Genomic DNA, 25,674 nt, shown 5'->3' on the forward strand with positions numbered 1-25,674 from the left:
AAACCTAACACTAACCCTAACCCTAACCCTTACCCTAGGTCAAACCCTAACCCTAACCTTAAGTCAAACCCTAACCCTAACCTTAAGTCAAACCCTAACCCTAAACCTAACCATAACCTTAACCCAGGGAGGATAAATGCTTCCCTTTGCAGTGTTGTTCTCTGAGTGAAGGATAATCACAAGAGAGTGAGAATCGTTTGGAAATTCAATAGGGTATGTTTGAAAGAGACATACACCCACATAGATTGGTACTGTGTGCCTTTTGAGAATTACATTGAATCCAACCAAAACACCTCAGCTTTATCCATAGAGCAGTCTCCAGTGCCTGCTTGCACTATTAATGTCTTTGAGAAAAAGTTTCTGACTGATAATTTTGGTCCTTGACTTCAAAAATGTAACTTTAAAACAAAATGGGGTTTTGGTCAAGAAAAATAACAGCGACAGTGACTCCGCCTTTTGCACAGTATTGAACAATAGGGCTTCTTTGGGAAATTCACAATCTGATACTGACATTGCTCAGATAAAGGATGACAGTGAGGAAGATTCTGGACATGAGCTCTGTGATGTGTAAACTCGGTGATCTATTACGTGACGGTATGGATGAGCCAGCCCCAGCAAGATGCCCATTCATTGGAGCACCTGGTATGGGTGTATATGTTGATCAAAATAATCTTTTGCCGTTCCTACAATTTTTTTTCAGATTGATGAGGTCATTGTGGCTACTGTACTTCAAAGCATATCAAAAAGTAGAAATGAGGATTCAGTGCACAAACGTGAACTTTGAAAACTTCTTCATTTGATCATAATTCAGGGTTTGCTGGCACTAGCCTGAAGAAATGGTATTGGACCATGAATAAATTACTTGAATCTTCATTGTGGAACCGTCATGTGAGAAGACTAATGTTCATTGATTATAAAATTGTTCACTTCACAAAAAATGACGAATTTAGTTACAATATTACGGATATTATTAGAGAGCCAGGGTGGGTAAATGCTTCCCTTTCCAGTGTTATTCTCTGAGTGATGCAAGAACATAACAGGGCGGAATTAAGCTGGAAATTCAAGAGGGTATGTTTTAAAGAGCCATACACCCACATAGACTAGTACTGTGTACCTTTTGAGGATTACATTTCATCCAATCAAAGCTCCTCAAATTTATGCCTTGAACAGTCTTCAGTGCCTGCTTGCTCTATTAATGTCTTTGGGGAAAATTTCTGACTGGAAATTTTTGTCCTTGACAACAAAAATGTAATTTTAAACCCAAAAGGTGTGTTGGACCAGAGATATTAGAGCGACAGTGACTCATCATATTGCACAGTATTGAAAAACAAAAACCCAGAAGCCAAGCAAACAAACACTCTAAAAGCCATAATCACACCATGAAACACCCAAAATAACATAAGAGTAATAAAATATTTTAAAAGCCTTGAGAAACAGCTTAAAAGTCCAAAATAAATACCTTAAATGAAAGACAAATCACATGAAGTGTCCTTAAGTATTCCCCAGCCTTCCTCAAAAAGAAACTACAAAGAACACCCTAAACCCCTAAAAAAGCAAACAACTAAAACACTAAGAAATGGTTACTCTATAAAACACGCTAAAGTTTGATTCGTCCTCCGTCCCCGGGGAGCGGCGAGGGGGAAGACGGTCCGGGGGCACCAGCGCAGACCAGGCAGGTGCAGGGCAGAGGCCACAATCCGCTCCTGGGCTGGGCCGAACAGCTCAGCGACCAAAACGCCCCCGCCCAGGGGCCCCAAACGGTGAGGCTGGGCAGGTGGCTGAGGAAATTGGGACGCAGCCTAGGAACAGGCCAGAGCGGGGGTGCGGGCCCTGGGCCTTCAGGGACATGGAACTGCATGGGCAAAAGGAGGCTCCCCGAGCAAGAGTGGGCATGGGGGCGTTGCAAATCGCTCTCCCTGTGCAGGGGGAATGGCTGGGAAATTAAATATGGGTTAGGGAGTCAGCTGAGAAGCTGGGAACCCCTCCCATAGTCGCCATCTTGTCTCCCCCCTCCAGCCTGTGGAAGAAGCCACCCGGGCTCCGCCCCCATCATGACCTCTGATTGGCTAAGCCTAGAAGAACTCCCGCCTCCGGAGCGCCCCTTGGTCCTACCTAGTTTGAGAACCTTGTGTTGGGGCCCAAGGGGGGGGGGTGTCGCTGTACTTACAGAGGCGAAACATTCCTCAGGGACCGGAGAGAGTGGGTGCGCAGGCCAGGGTGCGGAACACAAAGGTGACGTTTGGAAAGTTCTTCATTTGGTCATAATTCAGTGTGTGGTGGGACTAACCTGAAAAAATATTATTGGACCACAAATAAATTACTTGAATCTTCATTTTGGAACTGTCATGTGAGAAGACTGATATTCGTTGATTAGGAAATTGTTCACAAATTATGACGAATTTAGTTACAATGTTATGGATATTATTAGAGAGCCAGGGAGGGTAACTGCTTACATTTGCAGTGTTCTCTGGGTGAAGCATAACCACAAGAGAGTGAGAATCGGTTGAAAATTCAATAGGGTATGTTTGGAAGAGACATATATCCACATAGAGTAGTACTGTTTACCTTTTGAGGTTTACATTGCACCCAGCCAAAGCACCTCTGATATATCCCCAGAGCAGTCTCCAGTGCTTGCTGGCCTACTAATGTCTTTGGGAAAAGTTTCTGACTGGAAATTTTAGTCCATGACATCAAAAAATGAAATTTTAAACCAAAAATGTGTTTTGGACCAGAGAAATAAGAGCGACAGTGGCTCAGCATTTTGGGCAGTATCAAATGATAAGGCTTCTTCATAATCTGACACTGACATTACACAGATACAGGATGATAGTGAGGAAGATTCTGGCAATGAGCTCTGTGATCTTTAAACTCGGTGCTCTATTATGTGACGGTATGGATTATCCACCTGCACCAAGATGTCCATTCACTGGAGCACCTGGAATGGGAGTAGATGTTGACCAAAATAATCTTTTTTCCTTACTACAATTTTTTTTTAAGATTGATGAGGTCATTGAAAAGTTACTATGGAAGAAACCGGTTGAAGAGCTTTAAACTGCTACTTTACTTCAAAACTTTTGAGTAAGCAGAAATAAGGATTCCGTGCACAACGTTGACATTTGGAAAGTTCTTCGTCTGATCATAATTCATGGTTTGGTGGCACTAACCTGAAGAAATGGTATTGCACCACGAATAAATTACTGGAATCTTCATTTTGGAACTGTCATGTGAGAAGACTGATGTTCGTTGATTAGGAAATTGTTCGCTGCACAAAAAATGATGAATTTAGTTACAATATTACGGATATTATTAGAGAGCCAGGGAGGGTAAATGCTTCCCTTTGCAGTGTTGTTCTCTGAGTGAAGGATAACCACAATAGAGTAAGAATTGTTTGGAAATTCAATAGGGTATGTTTGAAAGAGACATGCACCCACATAGAGTTGTACTGTGTACCTTTTTAGAATTACATTGCATCCAACCAAAACACCTCAGATTTATCCATAGAGCAGTCTCCAGTACCAGCTTGCAGTATTAATGTCATTGAGAAAAGTTTCTGACTGTTAATTTTAGTCCTTGACTTCAAATATGTAACTTTAAAACAAAATGTGGTTTTGGACCAAGGAAATAACAGTGACAGTGACACAGCCTTTTGCGCAGTATTGACTGATAGGACTTCTTTGGAAAATTCATAATCTGACACCGACATTGCTCAGATACAGGATGACAGTGAGGAAGATTCTGGCCATGAGCTCTGTCATCTGTAAACTCGATGTTCTCATCCGTGAGCGTATGGATGAGCCAACTCCACCAAGATCCCCATTCATTGGCGCACCTGGTATGGGTGTATATGTTGACCAAAATAATCTTTTTTCGTTCCTACAATTTTCTTTTCAGATTGATGAGGTCATTGAAAAGTTATTACGGAAGAAACCGGTTGAGAGACTCAAACTGCTACTGTACTTCAAAACTTTTCAAGAAGTAGAAATAAGGATTCAGTGCACAAAAGTGAAATTTCAGAAGTTCTTCATTTGATCATAATTCAGGGTTTGCTGGCACTAGCCTGAAGAAATGGTACTGGACCATGAATAAATTACTTGAATCTTCATTTTGGACCTGTCATGTGAGAAGACTAATGTTCGTTGATCATGAAATTGTTCACTTCACAAAAAATGATGAATTTAGTTACAATATTACGGATATTATTAGAGAGCCAGGGTGGGTAAATGCTTCCCTTTCCAGTGTTATTCTCTGAGTGATGCAAGATCATAACAGGGCGGAATTAAGCTGGAAATTCAAGAGGGTATGTTTTAAAGGGCCATACACCCACATAGACTAGTACTGTGTACCTTTTGAGGATTACATTTCATCCAGCCAAAGCATCTCAGATTTATCCATAGAGCCGTCAGCAGTAACTGCTTACCCTATTAACGTCTTTGGGAAAACCTTTTGACTGGAAATTTTAGTCCTTGACATCAAAAAATGTAATATAAAATCCAAAAGGGGTTTTGAACCAGAGTTATTAGAGCGACCGTGACTCAGCCTTTTGCGCAGTATTGAACGAAAGAGATTCGTCTCAAAATTCATAATCTGAAGCTGACATTGCTGAGACACAGGATGACAATGAGGAAGATACTGGCCATGGGCTCTGTGATCTGTAACTCGGTGCTCTATTACGTGACGGTATGGATGAGTCAGCTCCAAGGGATACCCATTCACTTGTGCACCAGGTATGGGAATTGATTTTGACCCAAATAATTTTTGTCATTCCTTCAATTTTTTTTTAGATTGATGATGTCATTGAAAAACTATTACGGAAGAAACATGTTGAAGAGCCTGATACTGCTTCTCTACATCAAAACTTTTCAAGAAGCAGAAATAAAGATTCAGTGCACAAAGGTGACATTTCGAAAGTTCTTCATTTGATCATAATTTAGTGTTTGATGGCACTAGCATGAAGAAATGGTATTGGACCATGAATTAATTATTTGAATCATGATTTTGGAACCACCATGTGAGAAGACTCATGTTGATTGATTATGAAATTATTAACTTCACAAAAAATGATGACTTTAGTTACAATATTACGGATATTATTAGATATCCAGGGAGGGTAACTGCTTCCCTTTTCAGTCTTGTTCTTTGAGTGAAGCATAAGCACAAGAGGATAGTATGGTGCTTGAAATTCAACAGGGCATTGTTAAAAGAGGCATACACCAACATAGAGTAGTCCTTTGTACCTTTTGATGATTACATTGCATGCAACCAAAGCACCTCAGATTTATCTCTAGAGCAGTCTCCATGACTGCTTGCCCAATTAATGTCTTTGGAAAAAGTTTCTGACTGGACATTTTAGTCCTTGGCATTGAAATATGTAATTTTAAATCAAAAAGGGGTTTTTGACCAGAGAAATAAGAGCGACAGTGACTCAGCCTTTTGCGCACTATTGAACAATAAGGCTCCTTCAGGATATTCATAATCTGACACTGATATTGATCAGTTACAGGATGACAGTGAGGAAGGTTATGGACATCAGCTCTGGGATCTGTAAACTGGGTACTCTTTTACCTGACGGTATGGATGAGTTAGGTAACATTGGAGCACATGATATGGGAGTAGAGATTGACCAAAATAATTTTTTGTCATTCCTACAATTCATATTTCAGATTGATGAGGTCATTGAAAAGTTATTACGGAACAAACAGGTTGAAGAGCCTCAAACTGCTTCTCTACTTTAAATCTTTTCAAGAAGCAGAAATAAGTGTTCAGTTCACAAGTGTGACATTTGGAAAGTTCTTGGATTGATCATAATTCATTTTGTGGTAGGTCTATTGAAAAGAAAGTGTATTGGACCATGAATTAATTATATGAATCTTCATTTTGGAACTGTCATGTGAGAGGACTGATGTTCGTGGATTATGAAATTGTTCACTTCATACAAAAAGACAAATTTAGTTAGAATATTACGGATATTATTAGAGATTTACGGAGGGTAACTGTTTCCTTTTGCAGTGTTGTTCTCTGAGTGAAGCATAACCAAAAGAGGTCTGACTGGCCTGTAAATTCAATACGGTATGTTTCAAAAAGACATGCACCAACATAGAGTAGTACTGTGTACCTTTCGAGGATTACATTGCAATCAAACGAAGCACTTCAGATTTATCCCTAGAGCAGTCTCCACTGACTGCTTGCCTTATTAATGCCTTTGGAAAAAGTTTCTGACTGGAAAATTAAATCTTTAACTTCAAAAAATATAATTTAAAATTAGAAAGGTGTTTTCAACCAGAGAAATAAGAGAGACAGTGACTCAGCATTTTGCACAGTATTGAACGATAGGGCTTCTTCGGGAAATTCATAAGCTGACACTGATATTGTTCAGATACAGGAAGACAGTGAGGAAGATTCTGGCCATGAACACTGTTACCTCTAAATTCGGTGCTCTATGACGTGACGGTATGGATGAGCCAGCTCCAACAAGAAGCCCATTCACTGGAGAACCTCAAATGGGAGTAGATGTTGATTAAATAATCTTTTGTCATTCCTACAATTTTTTTTCAGATTAATGAAGTCATCGAAAAATTACTACGGAAGGAACCGGTTGAAGAGACTGACACTGCTTCTATATTGCAAAATTTTTCAAGAAGCAGAAATAAGGATTGAGTGCACAAGAGTGACATTTGGAAAGTTCTTCATTTGATCATAAATTATTTAAATCATCATTTTGGAACAGACATGTGAGAAGACTGATGTTCTTTGATTCTGAATTTGTTCACTTCACTAAAACAATCGAATTTAGTTACAATATTGCGGATATTATTAGAGTGTCGGGGGTGGTAACTGCTTCCCTTTGCAGTGCTGTTCTCTGAGAGAAGAATAAGCACACGAGGGTGGGACTGGGCTGGAAATTCAACTGGGTAATTTTCAAAGAGAAATACAAGCACATAGAGTAGTACTGTATACCTTTTCAGGATTACATTGCACCCAACCGAAGCACCTCAGATTTATCCGTAGATTCGTCTCCAGTGACTATTAATGTCTTTGGGAAAATTTTCTGACTGAAAATTTTAGTCCTTGAGATCACAAAATGTAATTTTACATCAAAAAAGGGTTTCTACCAGAGAAATAAGAGCGACAGTGACTCAGCTTTTTGCGTAGTATTGACCGATAGGGCTTCTTCGGGAAATTCATTATCTGACAGTGACATTGTTCAGATACAGGATGACAGTCCGGAAGATTCTGGCCATGGGTCCTGTGATTGGTAAACTCGGTGCTCTATTTCGTGACGGTATGGATGACTCAGCTCCACCAATATGCCGATTCATTGCATCACCTGGTATGGGAGTAGATGTGGACCAAAATAATCTTTTACCGTTCCTATAATTTTTTCAGATTAATGAGGTCATTGAAAAGTTATTACGGAAGAAATCAGTTGAAGAGCCTCAAAATGCTTTTCTACTTCACAACATTTCAAGAAGCAGAAATAGGGATTCAGTGCACAAGGGTGACATTCGGAAAGACCATCGTTTGATCATAATTCAGTGATCGCAGGCACTAGCCTGAAGAAATGGAATTGGACAAAGAATAAATTATTTGAATCATCATTTGGGAACCGTCATGTGAGAAAACTGATGTTCTTTGATTATTCATTTGTTCACATCACTAAAACTGACGAATTTAGTTACAATATTGCGGATATTACTAGTGTACCAGGGAGGGTAACTGCTTCCCTTTGCAGTGTTGTTCTCTGAGTGAAGCATAAGCACACCAGGGTTGGACCAGGCTGGAAATTCAACTGGGCATCTTTCAAAGAGAAATGCAACCATAGAGAGTAGTATTGGGTACCTTTTGAGGATTACATTGCATCCAACCAAAGCACCTCAGATTTATCCATAGAGCCGTCTCCAGTGACGACTTGTCCTATTAATGCCGTTGGAAAAATGTTTCTGACTGGAAATTTTTGTCCTTGACATCACAAAAATGCAATTTCAAATCAAAAAAGTTTTCGACCAGAGAAATAAGAGCGACAGTGACTCAGAATTTTGCACAGTATTGAAATGTAGGGCATCTTTGGGAAATTCATTGTCTGACACTGACATTGCTCAGATACAGGATGACAGTGAGGAAGATACTGGCCATGGGCTCTGTGATCTGTAAACTGGGTGCTCTATAACATGACGGTATGGATGAGTCAGCTACACCAAGTGCCCATTCACTGGATCAACTGGTATGGGAATAGATGTTGACCAAAATAATCTTTTGTCGTTCCTACAATTTTTTTCTAATTGATGAGGTCATTGAAAAGTTATTACGGAAGAAACCGGTTGAAGAACCTCAAACTGCTTATTTCTTCAAAATTTTTCAAGAAGCAGAAAAAAAGATTCAGTGCACAAGGGTGACATTTGGAAAGTTCTTTGTTTGAACATAATTCTGTGTTTTCAGGCACTAACCTGAAGAAATAGTATTGGACCATGCATAAATTATTTGTATCATCATTTTGGACCGTCATGTGAGAAGAATGATGTTCGTGATTATGAAATTGTTTACTTCACTAAAACGGACTAATTAAGTTACAATATTGTGGATATTATTAGAGTGCCAGAAAGGGTAACTGCTTCCCTTTGCAGTGTATTTCTCTGAGTGAAGCATAAGCACAACAGTGGGGGGACCGGATTGCATGAGACCAAAACACCCCAGATTTATCCATAGAGCCGTCTCCAGTGACTATTTGCCCTATTAATGTCTTTGGGAAAAGTTTCTGACTGTAAATTTTAGACCTTGACATCACAAAATGTAATTTTATATCAAAAAGGGGTTGTCAACCAGAGAATAAGAACGACCTTGACTCAGCTTTTTGTGCAGTATTGACCGATAGTCCTTCTTCGGGAAATTAATTATCTGACACTGACATTGCTCAGATACAGGATGACAGAGAGGAAGATTCTGGACATGGGCTCATTGATCTGTAAACTCGGTGCTCTATTACATGACGTTTGGATGAGTCAGCTCCACGAAGATGTCCATTCATTGGATCAATTGGTATGGGAGTAGATGTGGAGCAAAATAATCTTTTACTTTTCCTACGAATTTTTTTCAGATTGATGAGGTCATAGAAAAGTTGTTACGGAAGAAACGGGTTGAAGAACCTCAATCTGCTTTTCTACTTCACAACTTTTCAAGAAGCAGAAATAGAGATTCAGTGCACAAGGGTGATATTAGAAAAGTTCTTCGTTTGATCATAATTCAGTGTTTGCTGGCACTAGTCTGAAGAAATGGTATTGGACAAAGAATAAATTATTTGAATCATCATTTTGGAACCGTCATGTGAGAAGATTGATGTTCGTTGATTATGAATGTGTTCCCTTCACTAAAACGGATGTATTTAGTAGCAATATTGCGCATATTGTTAGAGTGCAAGGGAGGGTAACTGCTTCCCATTGCAGTGTTGTTCTCTGAGTCAAGCAAAGCACACGAGGGTGGGACAGGGCTGGAAATTCAACAGGGTATGTTTCAAAGAGAAATACAACCACATAGAGAAGTACTGTGTACCTTTTGAGAGTTACAATGCATCCAACCAAAGCACCTCAGATTCATCCATACAGTCGTCTCCAGGGACTGCTTGCCCTATTAATGCCTTTGGAAAAATGTTTCTGACTGGAAATTTTACTCCTTGACATGATAAAAATGTAATTTTAAATCATAAAGGGTTTTCAACCAGAGAAATAAGTGCGACAGTGACTCAGCATTTTGCGCAGTATTGAAAGATAGGGCTTTTTCAGGAAATTCATTAGCTGACACTGACATTGCTCAGATACACGATGACAGTCCGGAAAATTCTGGCCATGGGCTCTGTGATCTGTAAACTCGGTGCTCCATTGTGTGACGATATGGATGATTCACCTCCACAAAATGCCCATTCATTGGATCACCTTGTATGGGAGTAGTTGTGGACCAAAAACATTGTTTGTCGTCCTACAATTTTTTTTTGATCAATGAGGTCATGGAAAAGTTATGACGGAAGAACTTGGTTGAAGAGCCTCAAAATGCTTCTCTACTTCATAACTTTTCAAGTAGCAGAAATAGGGATTCAGTGCACAAGGCTGACATTTGGAAAGTTCTCCGCTTGATCATAATTCTGTGTTTTCAGGCACCAACCGGAGGAAATAGTATTGGACCACGAATAAATTATTTGTATCATCATTTTGGAACCATCATATGAGACGAATGTTGTTCGTTGATTATGAAATTGTTTACTTCACAAAAACGGACCAATTGAGTTACAATATTGCGGATAGTATTAGAGTGCCAGAAAGGGTAACTGCTTCCCCTTGCAGTGTATTTCTCTGAGTGAAGCATAAGCACAAGAGAGGGGGACAGTGCTGGAAATTCAACAGGGTAAGTTTCAAAGATACATACACCCACACAGAGTAATACTGTGCACCTTTTGAGGATTACATTGCATGCAATCAAAACACCTCAGATTTATGCGTAGAGCCATCTCCAGTGACTATTTGCGCAATTAACGTCTTTGGGAAACGTTTCTGACTGGAAATTTTAGTTCTTGACATGACAAAATGTAATTTTAAATCAAAAAGGGGTTTTCAACCAGAGAAATAAGAGCGACCTTGACTCAGCATTTTGCATAGTATGGACCGATAGGCCTTCTTCGGGAAATTCATTAACTGACACTGACATTGCTCAGATACAGGATGACAGAGAGGAAGATTCTGGACATGGGCTCCGTGATCTGTAAACTCGGTGCTATATTGTGTGACGGTATGGATGAGTCAGCTCCACCAATATGCCCTTTCATTGGATCACCTGGTATGGGAGTAGATGTTGACCAAAATAATCTTTTGCCATTCCTACTTTTTTTTCAGATTGATGAGGTCATTGGAAAGTTATTACGTAAGAAACACGTTGAAGAGCCTCAAACTGCTTCTCTACTTAAAAATTTTCAAGAAGCAGAAAAAAGAAGTCAGTGTACAAAGGTGACAATTGGAAAGTTCTTCGTTTGATCATAATTCAGTGTTTAGTGGCACTAGCCTGAAGAAATGGTATTGGACCATGAATAAATTAATTGAATCATCATTTTGGAACCATCATGTGAGAATACTGATGTTTGTTGATTATTAAGTTGTCCCCCTAACTAAAACTGTTGAATATAGTTACAATATTACAGATATTTTTAGTGGCAGGGAGGGTAACAACTTCCCTTTGCAGTGTTGTTCTCTGAGTGGAGCATAAGCACAACAGGGCAGGACCGTGCTGGAAATTCAACTGCTTAATTTTTAAAGAGTAATACAACCACATAGAGTAGTACTGTGTACCTATTCAGGATTACATTGCACCCAATCACAGTACCTCAGATTTATCCATAGATTCGTCTCCAGTGATTATTTGTCCTATTAATGTCTTTGGAAAAAGTTTATGACTGGAAATTTTAGTCCTTGACATCACAAAATGTAATTTTAAATCAAAAAGGGGTTATCGATCAGAGAAATAAGAGCGACCATGACTCAGCATTTTGAGTAGTATTGACCAATAGGCCTTCTTCGGGAAATTCATTGTCTGACACTGACATTTCTCAAACACAGTATGACAGTGAGGAAGATTCTGGACATGGGCTCTGAGATCTGTAAATCGGTGCTCTATTACCTGACGGTATGGGTGAGTCAGCTCCACCAATATGCACATTCACTGGAGCACATGTATGGGAGTAGATGTTGACCAAAACAATCTTTTGCCATTCCTACTTTTTTTTTCAGATTGATGAGGTCATTGGAAAGTTATTACGTAAGAAACACCTCGAAGAGGCTCAAACTGCTTCTCTACTTCAAAATTTTTCAAGAAGCAGAAAAAAGAAGTCAGTGCTAAAGGGTGACATTTGGAAAGTTCTTCGTTTGATCATAATTCAGTGTTTGCTGACATTACCCTGAAGAAATGGTTATGGACCACGAATAAATTAATTAAATCATCATTTTGGAACCGTCATGTGAGAAGACTGATCTTCGTTGATTATTAAGTGGTTACCTTCACTAAAACTGATGAATTTAGTAACATTATTGCGGATATTATTAGAGCGCCTGGGAGAATAATTTCTTCCCTTTACAGTTTTGTTCTCTGAGTGAAGCAAAAGAACCAGAGGGTGGGACCAGGCTGGAAATTCAACAGGGTTTGTTTCAAAGAGAAATACACCTACATAGAGTAGTACTGTGTACCTTTTGAGGATTACAAAGCATCCAACCAAAGCACCTCAGATTATCCATAGATTCGTCTCCAGTGACTGCTTGCCCTATTAATATCTTTGGGAAAAGTGTCTAACTGGAAATTTTTGTCCTTCACATCACAAAATGTAATTTTAAATCATAAAGGGTTTTCGACCAGAGATATAAGAGCAACAGTGACTCAGCATTTTGAGCAGTATTGAAAGATAGGGCTTCTTGGGGAAATGCATTATCTCACACTGACATTGCTCAGATACAGGATGACAGTCCGGAAGATTCTGACCATGGGCTCTGTGATCTGTAAACTCCATGCTCCATTGCGCGCAGGTATGGATGAGTCACCTCCACAAAGATGCCCATTCATTGGATCACCTTTTATGGGAGTAGTTGTGAACCGAAAAAATCGTTTGTCGTCCTACAATTTTTTTTTTTTTGGATTGATGAGGTCATTGAAAAGTTATTACGGAAGAAACTGGTTGAAGAGCCTCAAAATGCTTTTCTACTTCACAACTTTTCAAGAAGCAGAAATAGGATATTCAGTGCTCAAAGGTGACATTTGGAAAGTTCTTCGCTTGATCATAATTCAGTGTTTGCTGGCATAGCCTGAAGAAATGGCATTGGACCACGAATAAATAATTTGAATCATCATTTGGGAAACGTCATGTGAGAAAACTGATGTTCTTTGATTATTCTTTTGTTCACTTCTCTAAAGAACTCTAATTTAGTTAAAATATAGCGAATATTATTAGTGTGCCAGGGAGGGTAACAGCTTCCCTTTGCAGTGTTGTTCTCTGAATGAACGCCACGCACATGAGTATGGAACCGGCTGATAATTCAACTGGTTATCTTTCAAACAGAAATACAACCATATAGAGTAGTACTGGGTACCTTTTGAGGATTACATTGCATCCAACCAAAGCACCTCAGATTGATCCATAGAGCCATCTCCAGTGACTACTTGCCCTATTAATGTCTTTGGAAAAATGTTTCTGACTGGAAATTTTTGTCCTTGACATCACAGAAATGTAATTTCTAATCAAAAAAGATTTCGACCAGAGAAATAAGAGCGACAGTGACTCAGCATTTTTCACAATATTGAACTATAGGGCTTCTTCAGGAAATTCATTATCTGACACTGATATTGCCCAGATATATAGGATGACAGTGAGGAAAATACTGGTCATGGGCTCTGTGATCTCTAAACTCGGTGCTCAATTACGTGACGGTATGGATGAGTCAGCTACAACAAGTGCCCATTCACTGAATCACCTGGTATGGGAGTAGATGTTGGCCAAAATAATATTTTGCCATTCCTACCTTTTCTTTTATTTGGATGAGGACACTGAAAACTTATTAAGGAAGAAAAAGGTTGAAGAGCCTCAATCTGCTTCTCTCCTTCAAAACTTTTCAAGAAGAAGAAATAAGGAACCAGTGCACAAGCGTGACATTTGGAAAGTTCTTTGTTTGACCATGATTCAGTGTTTGCTGGCACTACCTGAAGAAATGGTATTGGATCACGAATAAAGTATTTGAATCATTGTTTTCGAACCACCATGTGAGAAGACTGATGTTTGTTGATTATTAAGCGGTTCCCTTCACTAAAACTGTTGAATATAGTTACAGTATTACGGATATTTTTAGTGGCAGGGAGGGTAACAGCTTCCCTTTGCAGTGTTGTTCTCTGGGTGAAGCATAAGCACAACAGGGCGGGACCGTGCTGGAAATTCAACAGGGTATGTTTCAAAGAGAAAGACACCCACATAGAGTAGTACTGTGAATCTTTTGAGGATTACAATGCATTCAACAAAGCACGTCAGATTTATCCATAGATTCATCTCCAGTGACTACTTGCCATATTAATGTCTTTGGGAAATATTTATGACTGGAAATTTTTGTCCTTGACATCACAAAATGTAATTTCAAATCAAAAAGGGATTTTCGATCAGAGAAATAAGAGCGACCATGACTCAGCATTTTGAGTAGTATTGACCGATAGGCCTTCTTCGGGAAATTCATTGTCTGACACTGACATTGCTCAGACACAGTATGACAGTGAAGGAGATTCTGGACATGGGCTCTGAGATCTGTCAACTCGGTGGTCCATTACATGACGGTATGAATGAGACAGCTCCAGCAAGATGCCCATTCACTGGAGCAACTGATATGGGAGTAGATGTTGACCAAAATAATCTTTTGCCATTCTTACATTTTTTTTTCAGATTGAGGAGGTCATTGGAAATTTATTACGTAAGAAACAGGTGGAAGAGGCTCAAACTGCTTCTCTACTTCAAAACTTTTCAAAAAGCAGAAAAAAGAATTCAGTGCACAAGGGTGACATATGGAATGTTCTTCGTTTGATTATAATTCAATGTTTGCTGACATTACCCTGAAGAAATGGTTATGGACCAAGAATAAATTAATTGAATCATCATTTTGGAACCGCATGTGAGAAGACTGATGTTTGTTGATTATTAAGTGGTTCCCTTCACTAAAATTGGTGAATATAGTTACAATATTACCGATATTTTTAGTGGCAGGGAGGGTAACAGCTTCCCTTTGCAGTGTTGTTCTCTGGGTGAAGCATAAGCACAACACAGCGGGAACGTGCTAGAAATTCAACAGGGTATGCTTCCAAGAGAAAGACACCCACATAGAGTAGTACTGTGAACCTTTTGAGGATTACAATGCATCCAACAAAGCACCTCAGATTTATCCATAGATTCATCTCCACTGACTACTTGCCCTATTAATGTCTTTGGGACAAGTTTATGACTGGAAATTTTAGTCCTTGACATCACAAAATGTAATTTCAAATCACAAAGGGGTTTTCGATCAGAGAAATAAGAGCGACCATGACTCAGCATTTTGAGTAGTATTGACCGATAGGCCTTCTTCGGGAAATTCATTTTTTGACACTGATATTGCTCAGACACACTATGACAATGAGGAAGATTCTGGACATGGTCTCTGTGATCTGTAAATCGGTGCTCTATTACCTGACGGTATGGGTGAGTCAGCTCCACCAATATGCCCATTCACTGGAGCACATGTATGGGAGTAGATGTTGACCAAAATAATCTTTTGCCATTCCTACTTTTTTTTTTCAGATTGATGAGGTCATTGGAAAGTTATTACGAAAGAAACACCTCGAAGAGGCTCAAACTGCTTCTCTACTTCAAAATTTTTCAAGAAGCAGAAAAAAATAGAAGTCAGTGCACAAGGGTGACATTTGGAAAGTTCTTCGTTTGATCATAATTCAGTGTTTGCTGACATTAGCCTGAAGAAATGGTTATGCACCACGAATAAATTAATTGAATCATCATTTTGAACCGTCATATGAGAAGACTGATCTTCGTTGATTATTAAGTGGTTACCTTCACTAAAACTGATGAATTTAGTAACATTATTGCGGATATTATTAGAGCGCCTGGGAGAATAATTGCTTCCCTTTACAGTTTTGTTCTCTGAGTGAAGCATAAGAACCAGAGGGTGGGACCAGGCTGGAAATTCAACAGGGTTTGTTTCAAAGAGAAATACACCTACATAGAGTAGTACTGTGTACCTTTTGAGGATTACAAAGCATCCAACCAAAGCACCTCAGATTATCCATAGATTCGTCTCCAGTGACTGCTTGCCCTATTAATATCTTTGGGAAAAGTGTCTAACTGGAAATTTTTGTCCTTCACATCACAAAATGTAATTTTAAATCATGAAGGGTTTTCGACCAGAGAAATAAGAGCAACAGTGACTCAGCATTTTGAGCAGTATTGAAAGATAGGGCTTCTTGGGGAAATGCATTATCTCACACTGACATTGCTCAGATACAGGATGACAGTCCGGAAGATTCTGACCATGGGCTCTGTGATCTGTAAACTCCATGCTCCATTGCGCGACGGTATGGATGAGTCACCTCCACAAAGATGCCCATTCATTGGATCACCTTGTATGGGAGTAGTTGTGAACCAAAAAAATCGTTTGTCGTCCTACAATTTTTTTTTTTTGGATTGATGAGGTCATTGAAAAGTTATTAGGGAAGAAACTGGTTGAAGAGCCTCAAAATGCTTTTCTACTTCACAACTTTTCAAGAAGCAGAAATAGGATATTCAGTGCTCAAAGGTGACATTTGGAAAGTTCTTCGCTTCATCATAATTCAGTGTTTGCTGGCATAGCCTGAAGAAATGGCATTGGACCACGAATAAATAATTTGAATCATCATTTGGGAAACGTCATGTGAGAACACTGATGTTCTTTGATTATTCTTTTGTTCACTTCTCTAAAGAACTCTAATTTAGTTAAAATATAGCGAATATTATTAGTGTGCCAGGGAGGGTAACAGCTTCCCTTTGCAGTGTTGTTCTCTGAATGAACGCCACGCACATGAGTATGGAACCGGCTGATAATTCAACTGGTTATCTTTCAAACAGAAATACAACCATATAGAGTAGTACTGGGTACCTTTTGAGGATTACATTGCATCCAACCAAAGCACCTCAGATTGATCCATAGAGCCATCTCCAGTGACTACTTGCCCTATTAATGTCTTTGGAAAAATGTTTCTGACTGGAAATTTTTGTCCTTGACATCACAGAAATGTAATTTCTAATCAAAAAAGATTTCGACCAGAGAAATAAGAGCGACAGTGACTCAGCATTTTTCACAATATTGAACTATAGGGCTTCTTCAGGAAATTCATTATCTGACACTGATATTGCCCAGATATATAGGATGACAGTGAGGAAAATACTGGTCATGGGCTCTGTGATCTCTAAACTCGGTGCTCAATTACGTGACGGTATGGATGAGTCAGCTACAACAAGTGCCCATTCACTGAATCACCTGGTATGGGAGTAGATGTTGGCCAAAATAATATTTTGCCATTCCTACCTTTTCTTTTATTTGGATGAGGACACTGAAAACTTATTAAGGAAGAAAAAGGTTGAAGAGCCTCAATCTGCTTCTCTCCTTCAAAACTTTTCAAGAAGAAGAAATAAGGAACCAGTGCACAAGCGTGACATTTGGAAAGTTCTTTGTTTGACCATGATTCAGTGTTTGCTGGCACTACCTGAAGAAATGGTATTGGATCACGAATAAAGTATTTGAATCATTGTTTTCGAACCACCATGTGAGAAGACTGATGTTTGTTGATTATTAAGCGGTTCCCTTCACTAAAACTGTTGAATATAGTTACAGTATTACGGATATTTTTAGTGGCAGGGAGGGTAACAGCTTCCCTTTGCAGTGTTGTTCTCTGGGTGAAGCATAAGCACAACAGGGCGGGACCGTGCTGGAAATTCAACAGGGTATGTTTCAAAGAGAAAGACACCCACATAGAGTAGTACTGTGAATCTTTTGAGGATTACAATGCATTCAACAAAGCACGTCAGATTTATCCATAGATTCATCTCCAGTGACTACTTGCCATATTAATGTCTTTGGGAAATATTTATGACTGGAAATTTTTGTCCTTGACATCACAAAATGTAATTTCAAATCAAAAAGGGATTTTCGATCAGAGAAATAAGAGCGACCATGACTCAGCATTTTGAGTAATATTGACCGATAGGCCTTCTTCGGGAAATTCATTGTCTGACACTGACATTGCTCAGACACAGTATGACAGTGAAGGAGATTCTGGACATGGGCTCTGAGATCTGTCAACTCGGTGGTCCATTACATGACGGTATGAATGAGACAGCTCCAGCAAGATGCCCATTCACTGGAGCAACTGATATGGGAGTAGATGTTGACCAAAATAATCTTTTGCCATTCTTACATTTTTTTTTCAGATTGAGGAGGTCATTGGAAATTTATTACGTAAGAAACAGGTGGAAGAGGCTCAAACTGCTTCTCTACTTCAAAACTTTTCAAAAAGCAGAAAAAAGAATTCAGTGCACAAGGGTGACATATGGAATGTTCTTCGTTTGATTATAATTCAATGTTTGCTGACATTACCCTGAAGAAATGGTTATGGACCAAGAATAAATTAATTGAATCATCATTTTGGAACCGCATGTGAGAAGACTGATGTTTGTTGATTATTAAGTGGTTCCCTTCACTAAAATTGGTGAATATAGTTACAATATTACCGATATTTTTAGTGGCAGGGAGGGTAACAGCTTCCCTTTGCAGTGTTGTTCTCTGGGTGAAGCATAAGCACAACACGGCGGGAACGTGCTAGAAATTCAACAGGGTATGCTTCCAAGAGAAAGACACCCACATAGAGTAGTACTGTGAACCTTTTGAGGATTACAATGCATCCAACAAAGCACCTCAGATTTATCCATAGATTCATCTCCACTGACTACTTGCCCTATTAATGTCTTTGGGACAAGTTTATGACTGGAAATTTTAGTCCTTGACATCACAAAATGTAATTTCAAATCACAAAGGGGTTTTCGATCAGAGAAATAAGAGCGACCATGACTCAGCATTTTGAGTAGTATTGACCGATAGGCCTTCTTCGGGAAATTCATTTTTTGACACTGATATTGCTCAGACACACTATGACAATGAGGAAGATTCTGGACATGGTCTCTGTGATCTGTAAATCGGTGCTCTATTACCTGACGGTATGGGTGAGTCAGCTCCACCAATATGCCCATTCACTGGAGCACATGTATGGGAGTAGATGTTGACCAAAATAATCTTTTGCCATTCCTACTTTTTTTTTCAGATTGATGAGGTCATTGGAAAGTTATTACGAAAGAAACACCTCGAAGAGGCTCAAACTGCTTCTCTACTTCAAAATTTTTCAAGAAGCAGAAAAAAATAGAAGTCAGTGCACAAGGGTGACATTTGGAAAGTTCTTCGTTTGATCATAATTCAGTGTTTGCTGACATTAGCCTGAAGAAATGGTTATGCACCACGAATAAATTAATTGAATCATCATTTTGAACCGTCATATGAGAAGACTGATCTTCGTTGATTATTAAGTGGTTACCTTCACTAAAACTGATGAATTTAGTAACATTATTGCGGATATTATTAGAGCGCCTGGGAGAATAATTGCTTCCCTTTACAGTTTTGTTCTCTGAGTGAAGCATAAGAACCAGAGGGTGGGACCAGGCTGGAAATTCAACAGGGTTTGTTTCAAAGAGAAATACACCTACATAGAGTAGTACTGTGTACCTTTTGAGGATTACAAAGCATCCAACCAAAGCACCTCAGATTATCCATAGATTCGTCTCCAGTGACTGCTTGCCCTATTAATATCTTTGGGAAAAGTGTCTAACTGGAAATTTTTGTCCTTCACATCACAAAATGTAATTTTAAATCATGAAGGGTTTTCGACCAGAGAAATAAGAGCAACAGTGACTCAGCATTTTGAGCAGTATTGAAAGATAGGGCTTCTTGGGGAAATGCATTATCTCACACTGACATTGCTCAGATACAGGATGACAGTCCGGAAGATTCTGACCATGGGCTCTGTGATCTGTAAACTCCATGCTCCATTGCGCGACGGTATGGATGAGTCACCTCCACAAAGATGCCCATTCATTGGATCACCTTGTATGGGAGTAGTTGTGAACCAAAAAAATCGTTTGTCGTCCTACAATTTTTTTTTTTTGGATTGATGAGGTCATTGAAAAGTTATTAGGGAAGAAACTGGTTGAAGAGCCTCAAAATGCTTTTCTACTTCACAACTTTTCAAGAAGCAGAAATAGGATATTCAGTGCTCAAAGGTGACATTTGGAAAGTTCTTCGCTTCATCATAATTCAGTGTTTGCTGGCATAGCCTGAAGAAATGGCATTGGACCACGAATAAATAATTTGAATCATCATTTGGGAAACGTCATGTGAGAACACTGATGTTCTTTGATTATTCTTTTGTTCACTTCTCTAAAGAACTCTAATTTAGTTAAAATATAGCGAATATTATTAGTGTGCCAGGGAGGGTAACAGCTTCCCTTTGCAGTGTTGTTCTCTGAATGAACGCCACGCACATGAGTATGGAACCGGCTGATAATTCAACTGGTTATCTTTCAAACAGAAATACAACCATATAGAGTAGTACTGGGTACCTTTTGAGGATTACATTGCATCCAACCAAAGCACCTCAGATTGATCCATAGAGCCATCTCCAGTGACTACTTGCCCTATTAATGTCTTTGGAAAAATGTTTCTGACTGGAAATTTTTGTCCTTGACATCACAGAAATGTAATTTCTAATCAAAAAAGATTTCGACCAGAGAAATAAGAGCGACAGTGACTCAGCATTTTTCACAATATTGAACTATAGGGCTTCTTCAGGAAATTCATTATCTGACACTGATATTGCCCAGATATATAGGATGACAGTGAGGAAAATACTGGTCATGGGCTCTGTGATCTCTAAACTCGGTGCTCAATTACGTGACGGTATGGATGAGTCAGCTACAACAAGTGCCCATTCACTGAATCACCTGGTATGGGAGTAGATGTTGGCCAAAATAATATTTTGCCATTCCTACCTTTTCTTTTATTTGGATGAGGACACTGAAAACTTATTAAGGAAGAAAAAGGTTGAAGAGCCTCAATCTGCTTCTCTCCTTCAAAACTTTTCAAGAAGAAGAAATAAGGAACCAGTGCACAAGCGTGACATTTGGAAAGTTCTTTGTTTGACCATGATTCAGTGTTTGCTGGCACTACCTGAAGAAATGGTATTGGATCACGAATAAAGTATTTGAATCATTGTTTTCGAACCACCATGTGAGAAGACTGATGTTTGTTGATTATTAAGCGGTTCCCTTCACTAAAACTGTTGAATATAGTTACAGTATTACGGATATTTTTAGTGGCAGGGAGGGTAACAGCTTCCCTTTGCAGTGTTGTTCTCTGGGTGAAGCATAAGCACAACAGGGCGGGACCGTGCTGGAAATTCAACAGGGTATGTTTCAAAGAGAAAGACACCCACATAGAGTAGTACTGTGAATCTTTTGAGGATTACAATGCATTCAACAAAGCACGTCAGATTTATCCATAGATTCATCTCCAGTGACTACTTGCCATATTAATGTCTTTGGGAAATATTTATGACTGGAAATTTTTGTCCTTGACATCACAAAATGTAATTTCAAATCAAAAAGGGATTTTCGATCAGAGAAATAAGAGCGACCATGACTCAGCATTATGAGTAATATTGACCGATAGGCCTTCTTCGGGAAATTCATTGTCTGACACTGACATTGCTCAGACACAGTATGACAGTGAAGGAGATTCTGGACATGGGCTCTGAGATCTGTCAACTCGGTGGTCCATTACATGACGGTATGAATGAGACAGCTCCAGCAAGATGCCCATTCACTGGAGCAACTGATATGGGAGTAGATGTTGACCAAAATAATCTTTTGCCATTCTTACATTTTTTTTTTTCAGATTGAGGAGGTCATTGGAAATTTATTACGTAAGAAACAGGTGGAAGAGGCTCAAACTGCTTCTCTACTTCAAAACTTTTCAAAAAGCAGAAAAAAGAATTCAGTGCACAAGGGTGACATATGGAATGTTCTTCGTTTGATTATAATTCAATGTTTGCTGACATTACCCTGAAGAAATGGTTATGGACCAAGAATAAATTAATTGAATCATCATTTTGGAACCGCATGTGAGAAGACTGATGTTTGTTGATTATTAAGTGGTTCCCTTCACTAAAATTGGTGAATATAGTTACAATATTACCGATATTTTTAGTGGCAGGGAGGGTAACAGCTTCCCTTTGCAGTGTTGTTCTCTGGGTGAAGCATAAGCACAACACGGCGGGAACGTGCTAGAAATTCAACAGGGTATGCTTCCAAGAGAAAGACACCCACATAGAGTAGTACTGTGAACCTTTTGAGGATTACAATGCATCCAACAAAGCACCTCAGATTTATCCATAGATTCATCTCCACTGACTACTTGCCCTATTAATGTCTTTGGGACAAGTTTATGACTGGAAATTTTAGTCCTTGACATCACAAAATGTAATTTCAAATCACAAAGGGGTTTTCGATCAGAGAAATAAGAGCGACCATGACTCAGCATTTTGAGTAGTATTGACCGATAGGCCTTCTTCGGGAAATTCATTTTTTGACACTGATATTGCTCAGACACACTATGACAATGAGGAAGATTCTGGACATGGTCTCTGTGATCTGTAAATCGGTGCTCTATTACCTGACGGTATGGGTGAGTCAGCTCCACCAATATGCCCATTCACTGGAGCACATGTATGGGAGTAGATGTTGACCAAAATAATCTTTTGCCATTCCTACTTTTTTTTTCAGATTGATGAGGTCATTGGAAAGTTATTACGAAAGAAACACCTCGAAGAGGCTCAAACTGCTTCTCTACTTCAAAATTTTTCAAGAAGCAGAAAAAAATAGAAGTCAGTGCACAAGGGTGACATTTGGAAAGTTCTTCGTTTGATCATAATTCAGTGTTTGCTGACATTAGCCTGAAGAAATGGTTATGCACCACGAATAAATTAATTGAATCATCATTTTGAACCGTCATATGAGAAGACTGATCTTCGTTGATTATTAAGTGGTTACCTTCACTAAAACTGATGAATTTAGTAACATTATTGCGGATATTATTAGAGCGCCTGGGAGAATAATTGCTTCCCTTTACAGTTTTGTTCTCTGAGTGAAGCATAAGAACCAGAGGGTGGGACCAGGCTGGAAATTCAACAGGGTTTGTTTCAAAGAGAAATACACCTACATAGAGTAGTACTGTGTACCTTTTGAGGATTACAAAGCATCCAACCAAAGCACCTCAGATTATCCATAGATTCGTCTCCAGTGACTGCTTGCCCTATTAATATCTTTGGGAAAAGTGTCTAACTGGAAATTTTTGTCCTTCACATCACAAAATGTAATTTTAAATCATGAAGGGTTTTCGACCAGAGAAATAAGAGCAACAGTGACTCAGCATTTTGAGCAGTATTGAAAGATAGGGCTTCTTGGGGAAATGCATTATCTCACACTGACATTGCTCAGATACAGGATGACAGTCCGGAAGATTCTGACCATGGGCTCTGTGATCTGTAAACTCCATGCTCCATTGCGCGACGGTATGGATGAGTCACCTCCACAAAGATGCCCATTCATTGGATCACCTTGTATGGGAGTAGTTGTGAACCAAAAAAATCGTTTGTCGTCCTACAATTTTTTTTTTTTGGATTGATGAGGTCATTGAAAAGTTATTAGGGAAGAAACTGGTTGAAGAGCCTCAAAATGCTTTTCTACTTCACAACTTTTCAAGAAGCAGAAATAGGATATTCAGTGCTCAAAGGTGACATTTGGAAAGTTCTTCGCTTCATCATAATTCAGTGTTTGCTGGCATAGCCTGAAGAAATGGCATTGGACCACGAATAAATAATTTGAATCATCATTTGGGAAACGTCATGTGAGAACACTGATGTTCTTTGATTATTCTTTTGTTCACTTCTCTAAAGAACTCTAATTTAGTTAAAATATAGCGAATATTATTAGTGTGCCAGGGAGGGTAACAGCTTCCCTTTGCAGTGTTGTTCTCTGAATGAACGCCACGCACATGAGTATGGAACCGGCTGATAATTCAACTGGTTATCTTTCAAACAGAAATACAACCATATAGAGTAGTACTGGGTACCTTTTGAGGATTACATTGCATCCAACCAAAGCACCTCAGATTGATCCATAGAGCCATCTCCAGTGACTACTTGCCCTATTAATGTCTTTGGAAAAATGTTTCTGACTGGAAATTTTTGTCCTTGACATCACAGAAATGTAATTTCTAATCAAAAAAGATTTCGACCAGAGAAATAAGAGCGACAGTGACTCAGCATTTTTCACAATATTGAACTATAGGGCTTCTTCAGGAAATTCATTATCTGACACTGATATTGCCCAGATATATAGGATGACAGTGAGGAAAATACTGGTCATGGGCTCTGTGATCTCTAAACTCGGTGCTCAATTACGTGACGGTATGGATGAGTCAGCTACAACAAGTGCCCATTCACTGAATCACCTGGTATGGGAGTAGATGTTGGCCAAAATAATATTTTGCCATTCCTACCTTTTCTTTTATTTGGATGAGGACACTGAAAACTTATTAAGGAAGAAAAAGGTTGAAGAGCCTCAATCTGCTTCTCTCCTTCAAAACTTTTCAAGAAGAAGAAATAAGGAACCAGTGCACAAGCGTGACATTTGGAAAGTTCTTTGTTTGACCATGATTCAGTGTTTGCTGGCACTACCTGAAGAAATGGTATTGGATCACGAATAAAGTATTTGAATCATTGTTTTCGAACCACCATGTGAGAAGACTGATGTTTGTTGATTATTAAGCGGTTCCCTTCACTAAAACTGTTGAATATAGTTACAGTATTACGGATATTTTTAGTGGCAGGGAGGGTAACAGCTTCCCTTTGCAGTGTTGTTCTCTGGGTGAAGCATAAGCACAACAGGGCGGGACCGTGCTGGAAATTCAACAGGGTATGTTTCAAAGAGAAAGACACCCACATAGAGTAGTACTGTGAATCTTTTGAGGATTACAATGCATTCAACAAAGCACGTCAGATTTATCCATAGATTCATCTCCAGTGACTACTTGCCATATTAATGTCTTTGGGAAATATTTATGACTGGAAATTTTTGTCCTTGACATCACAAAATGTAATTTCAAATCAAAAAGGGATTTTCGATCAGAGAAATAAGAGCGACCATGACTCAGCATTATGAGTAATATTGACCGATAGGCCTTCTTCGGGAAATTCATTGTCTGACACTGACATTGCTCAGACACAGTATGACAGTGAAGGAGATTCTGGACATGGGCTCTGAGATCTGTCAACTCGGTGGTCCATTACATGACGGTATGAATGAGACAGCTCCAGCAAGATGCCCATTCACTGGAGCAACTGATATGGGAGTAGATGTTGACCAAAATAATCTTTTGCCATTCTTACATTTTTTTTTTTCAGATTGAGGAGGTCATTGGAAATTTATTACGTAAGAAACAGGTGGAAGAGGCTCAAACTGCTTCTCTACTTCAAAACTTTTCAAAAAGCAGAAAAAAGAATTCAGTGCACAAGGGTGACATATGGAATGTTCTTCGTTTGATTATAATTCAATGTTTGCTGACATTACCCTGAAGAAATGGTTATGGACCAAGAATAAATTAATTGAATCATCATTTTGGAACCGCATGTGAGAAGACTGATGTTTGTTGATTATTAAGTGGTTCCCTTCACTAAAATTGGTGAATATAGTTACAATATTACCGATATTTTTAGTGGCAGGGAGGGTAACAGCTTCCCTTTGCAGTGTTGTTCTCTGGGTGAAGCATAAGCACAACACGGCGGGAACGTGCTAGAAATTCAACAGGGTATGCTTCCAAGAGAAAGACACCCACATAGAGTAGTACTGTGAACCTTTTGAGGATTACAATGCATCCAACAAAGCACCTCAGATTTATCCATAGATTCATCTCCACTGACTACTTGCCCTATTAATGT

This window comes from Tenrec ecaudatus, chromosome 7, assembly GCF_050624435.1.
Source record: "Tenrec ecaudatus isolate mTenEca1 chromosome 7, mTenEca1.hap1, whole genome shotgun sequence".
Classification (NCBI taxonomy): Eukaryota; Metazoa; Chordata; class Mammalia; order Afrosoricida; family Tenrecidae; genus Tenrec; species Tenrec ecaudatus.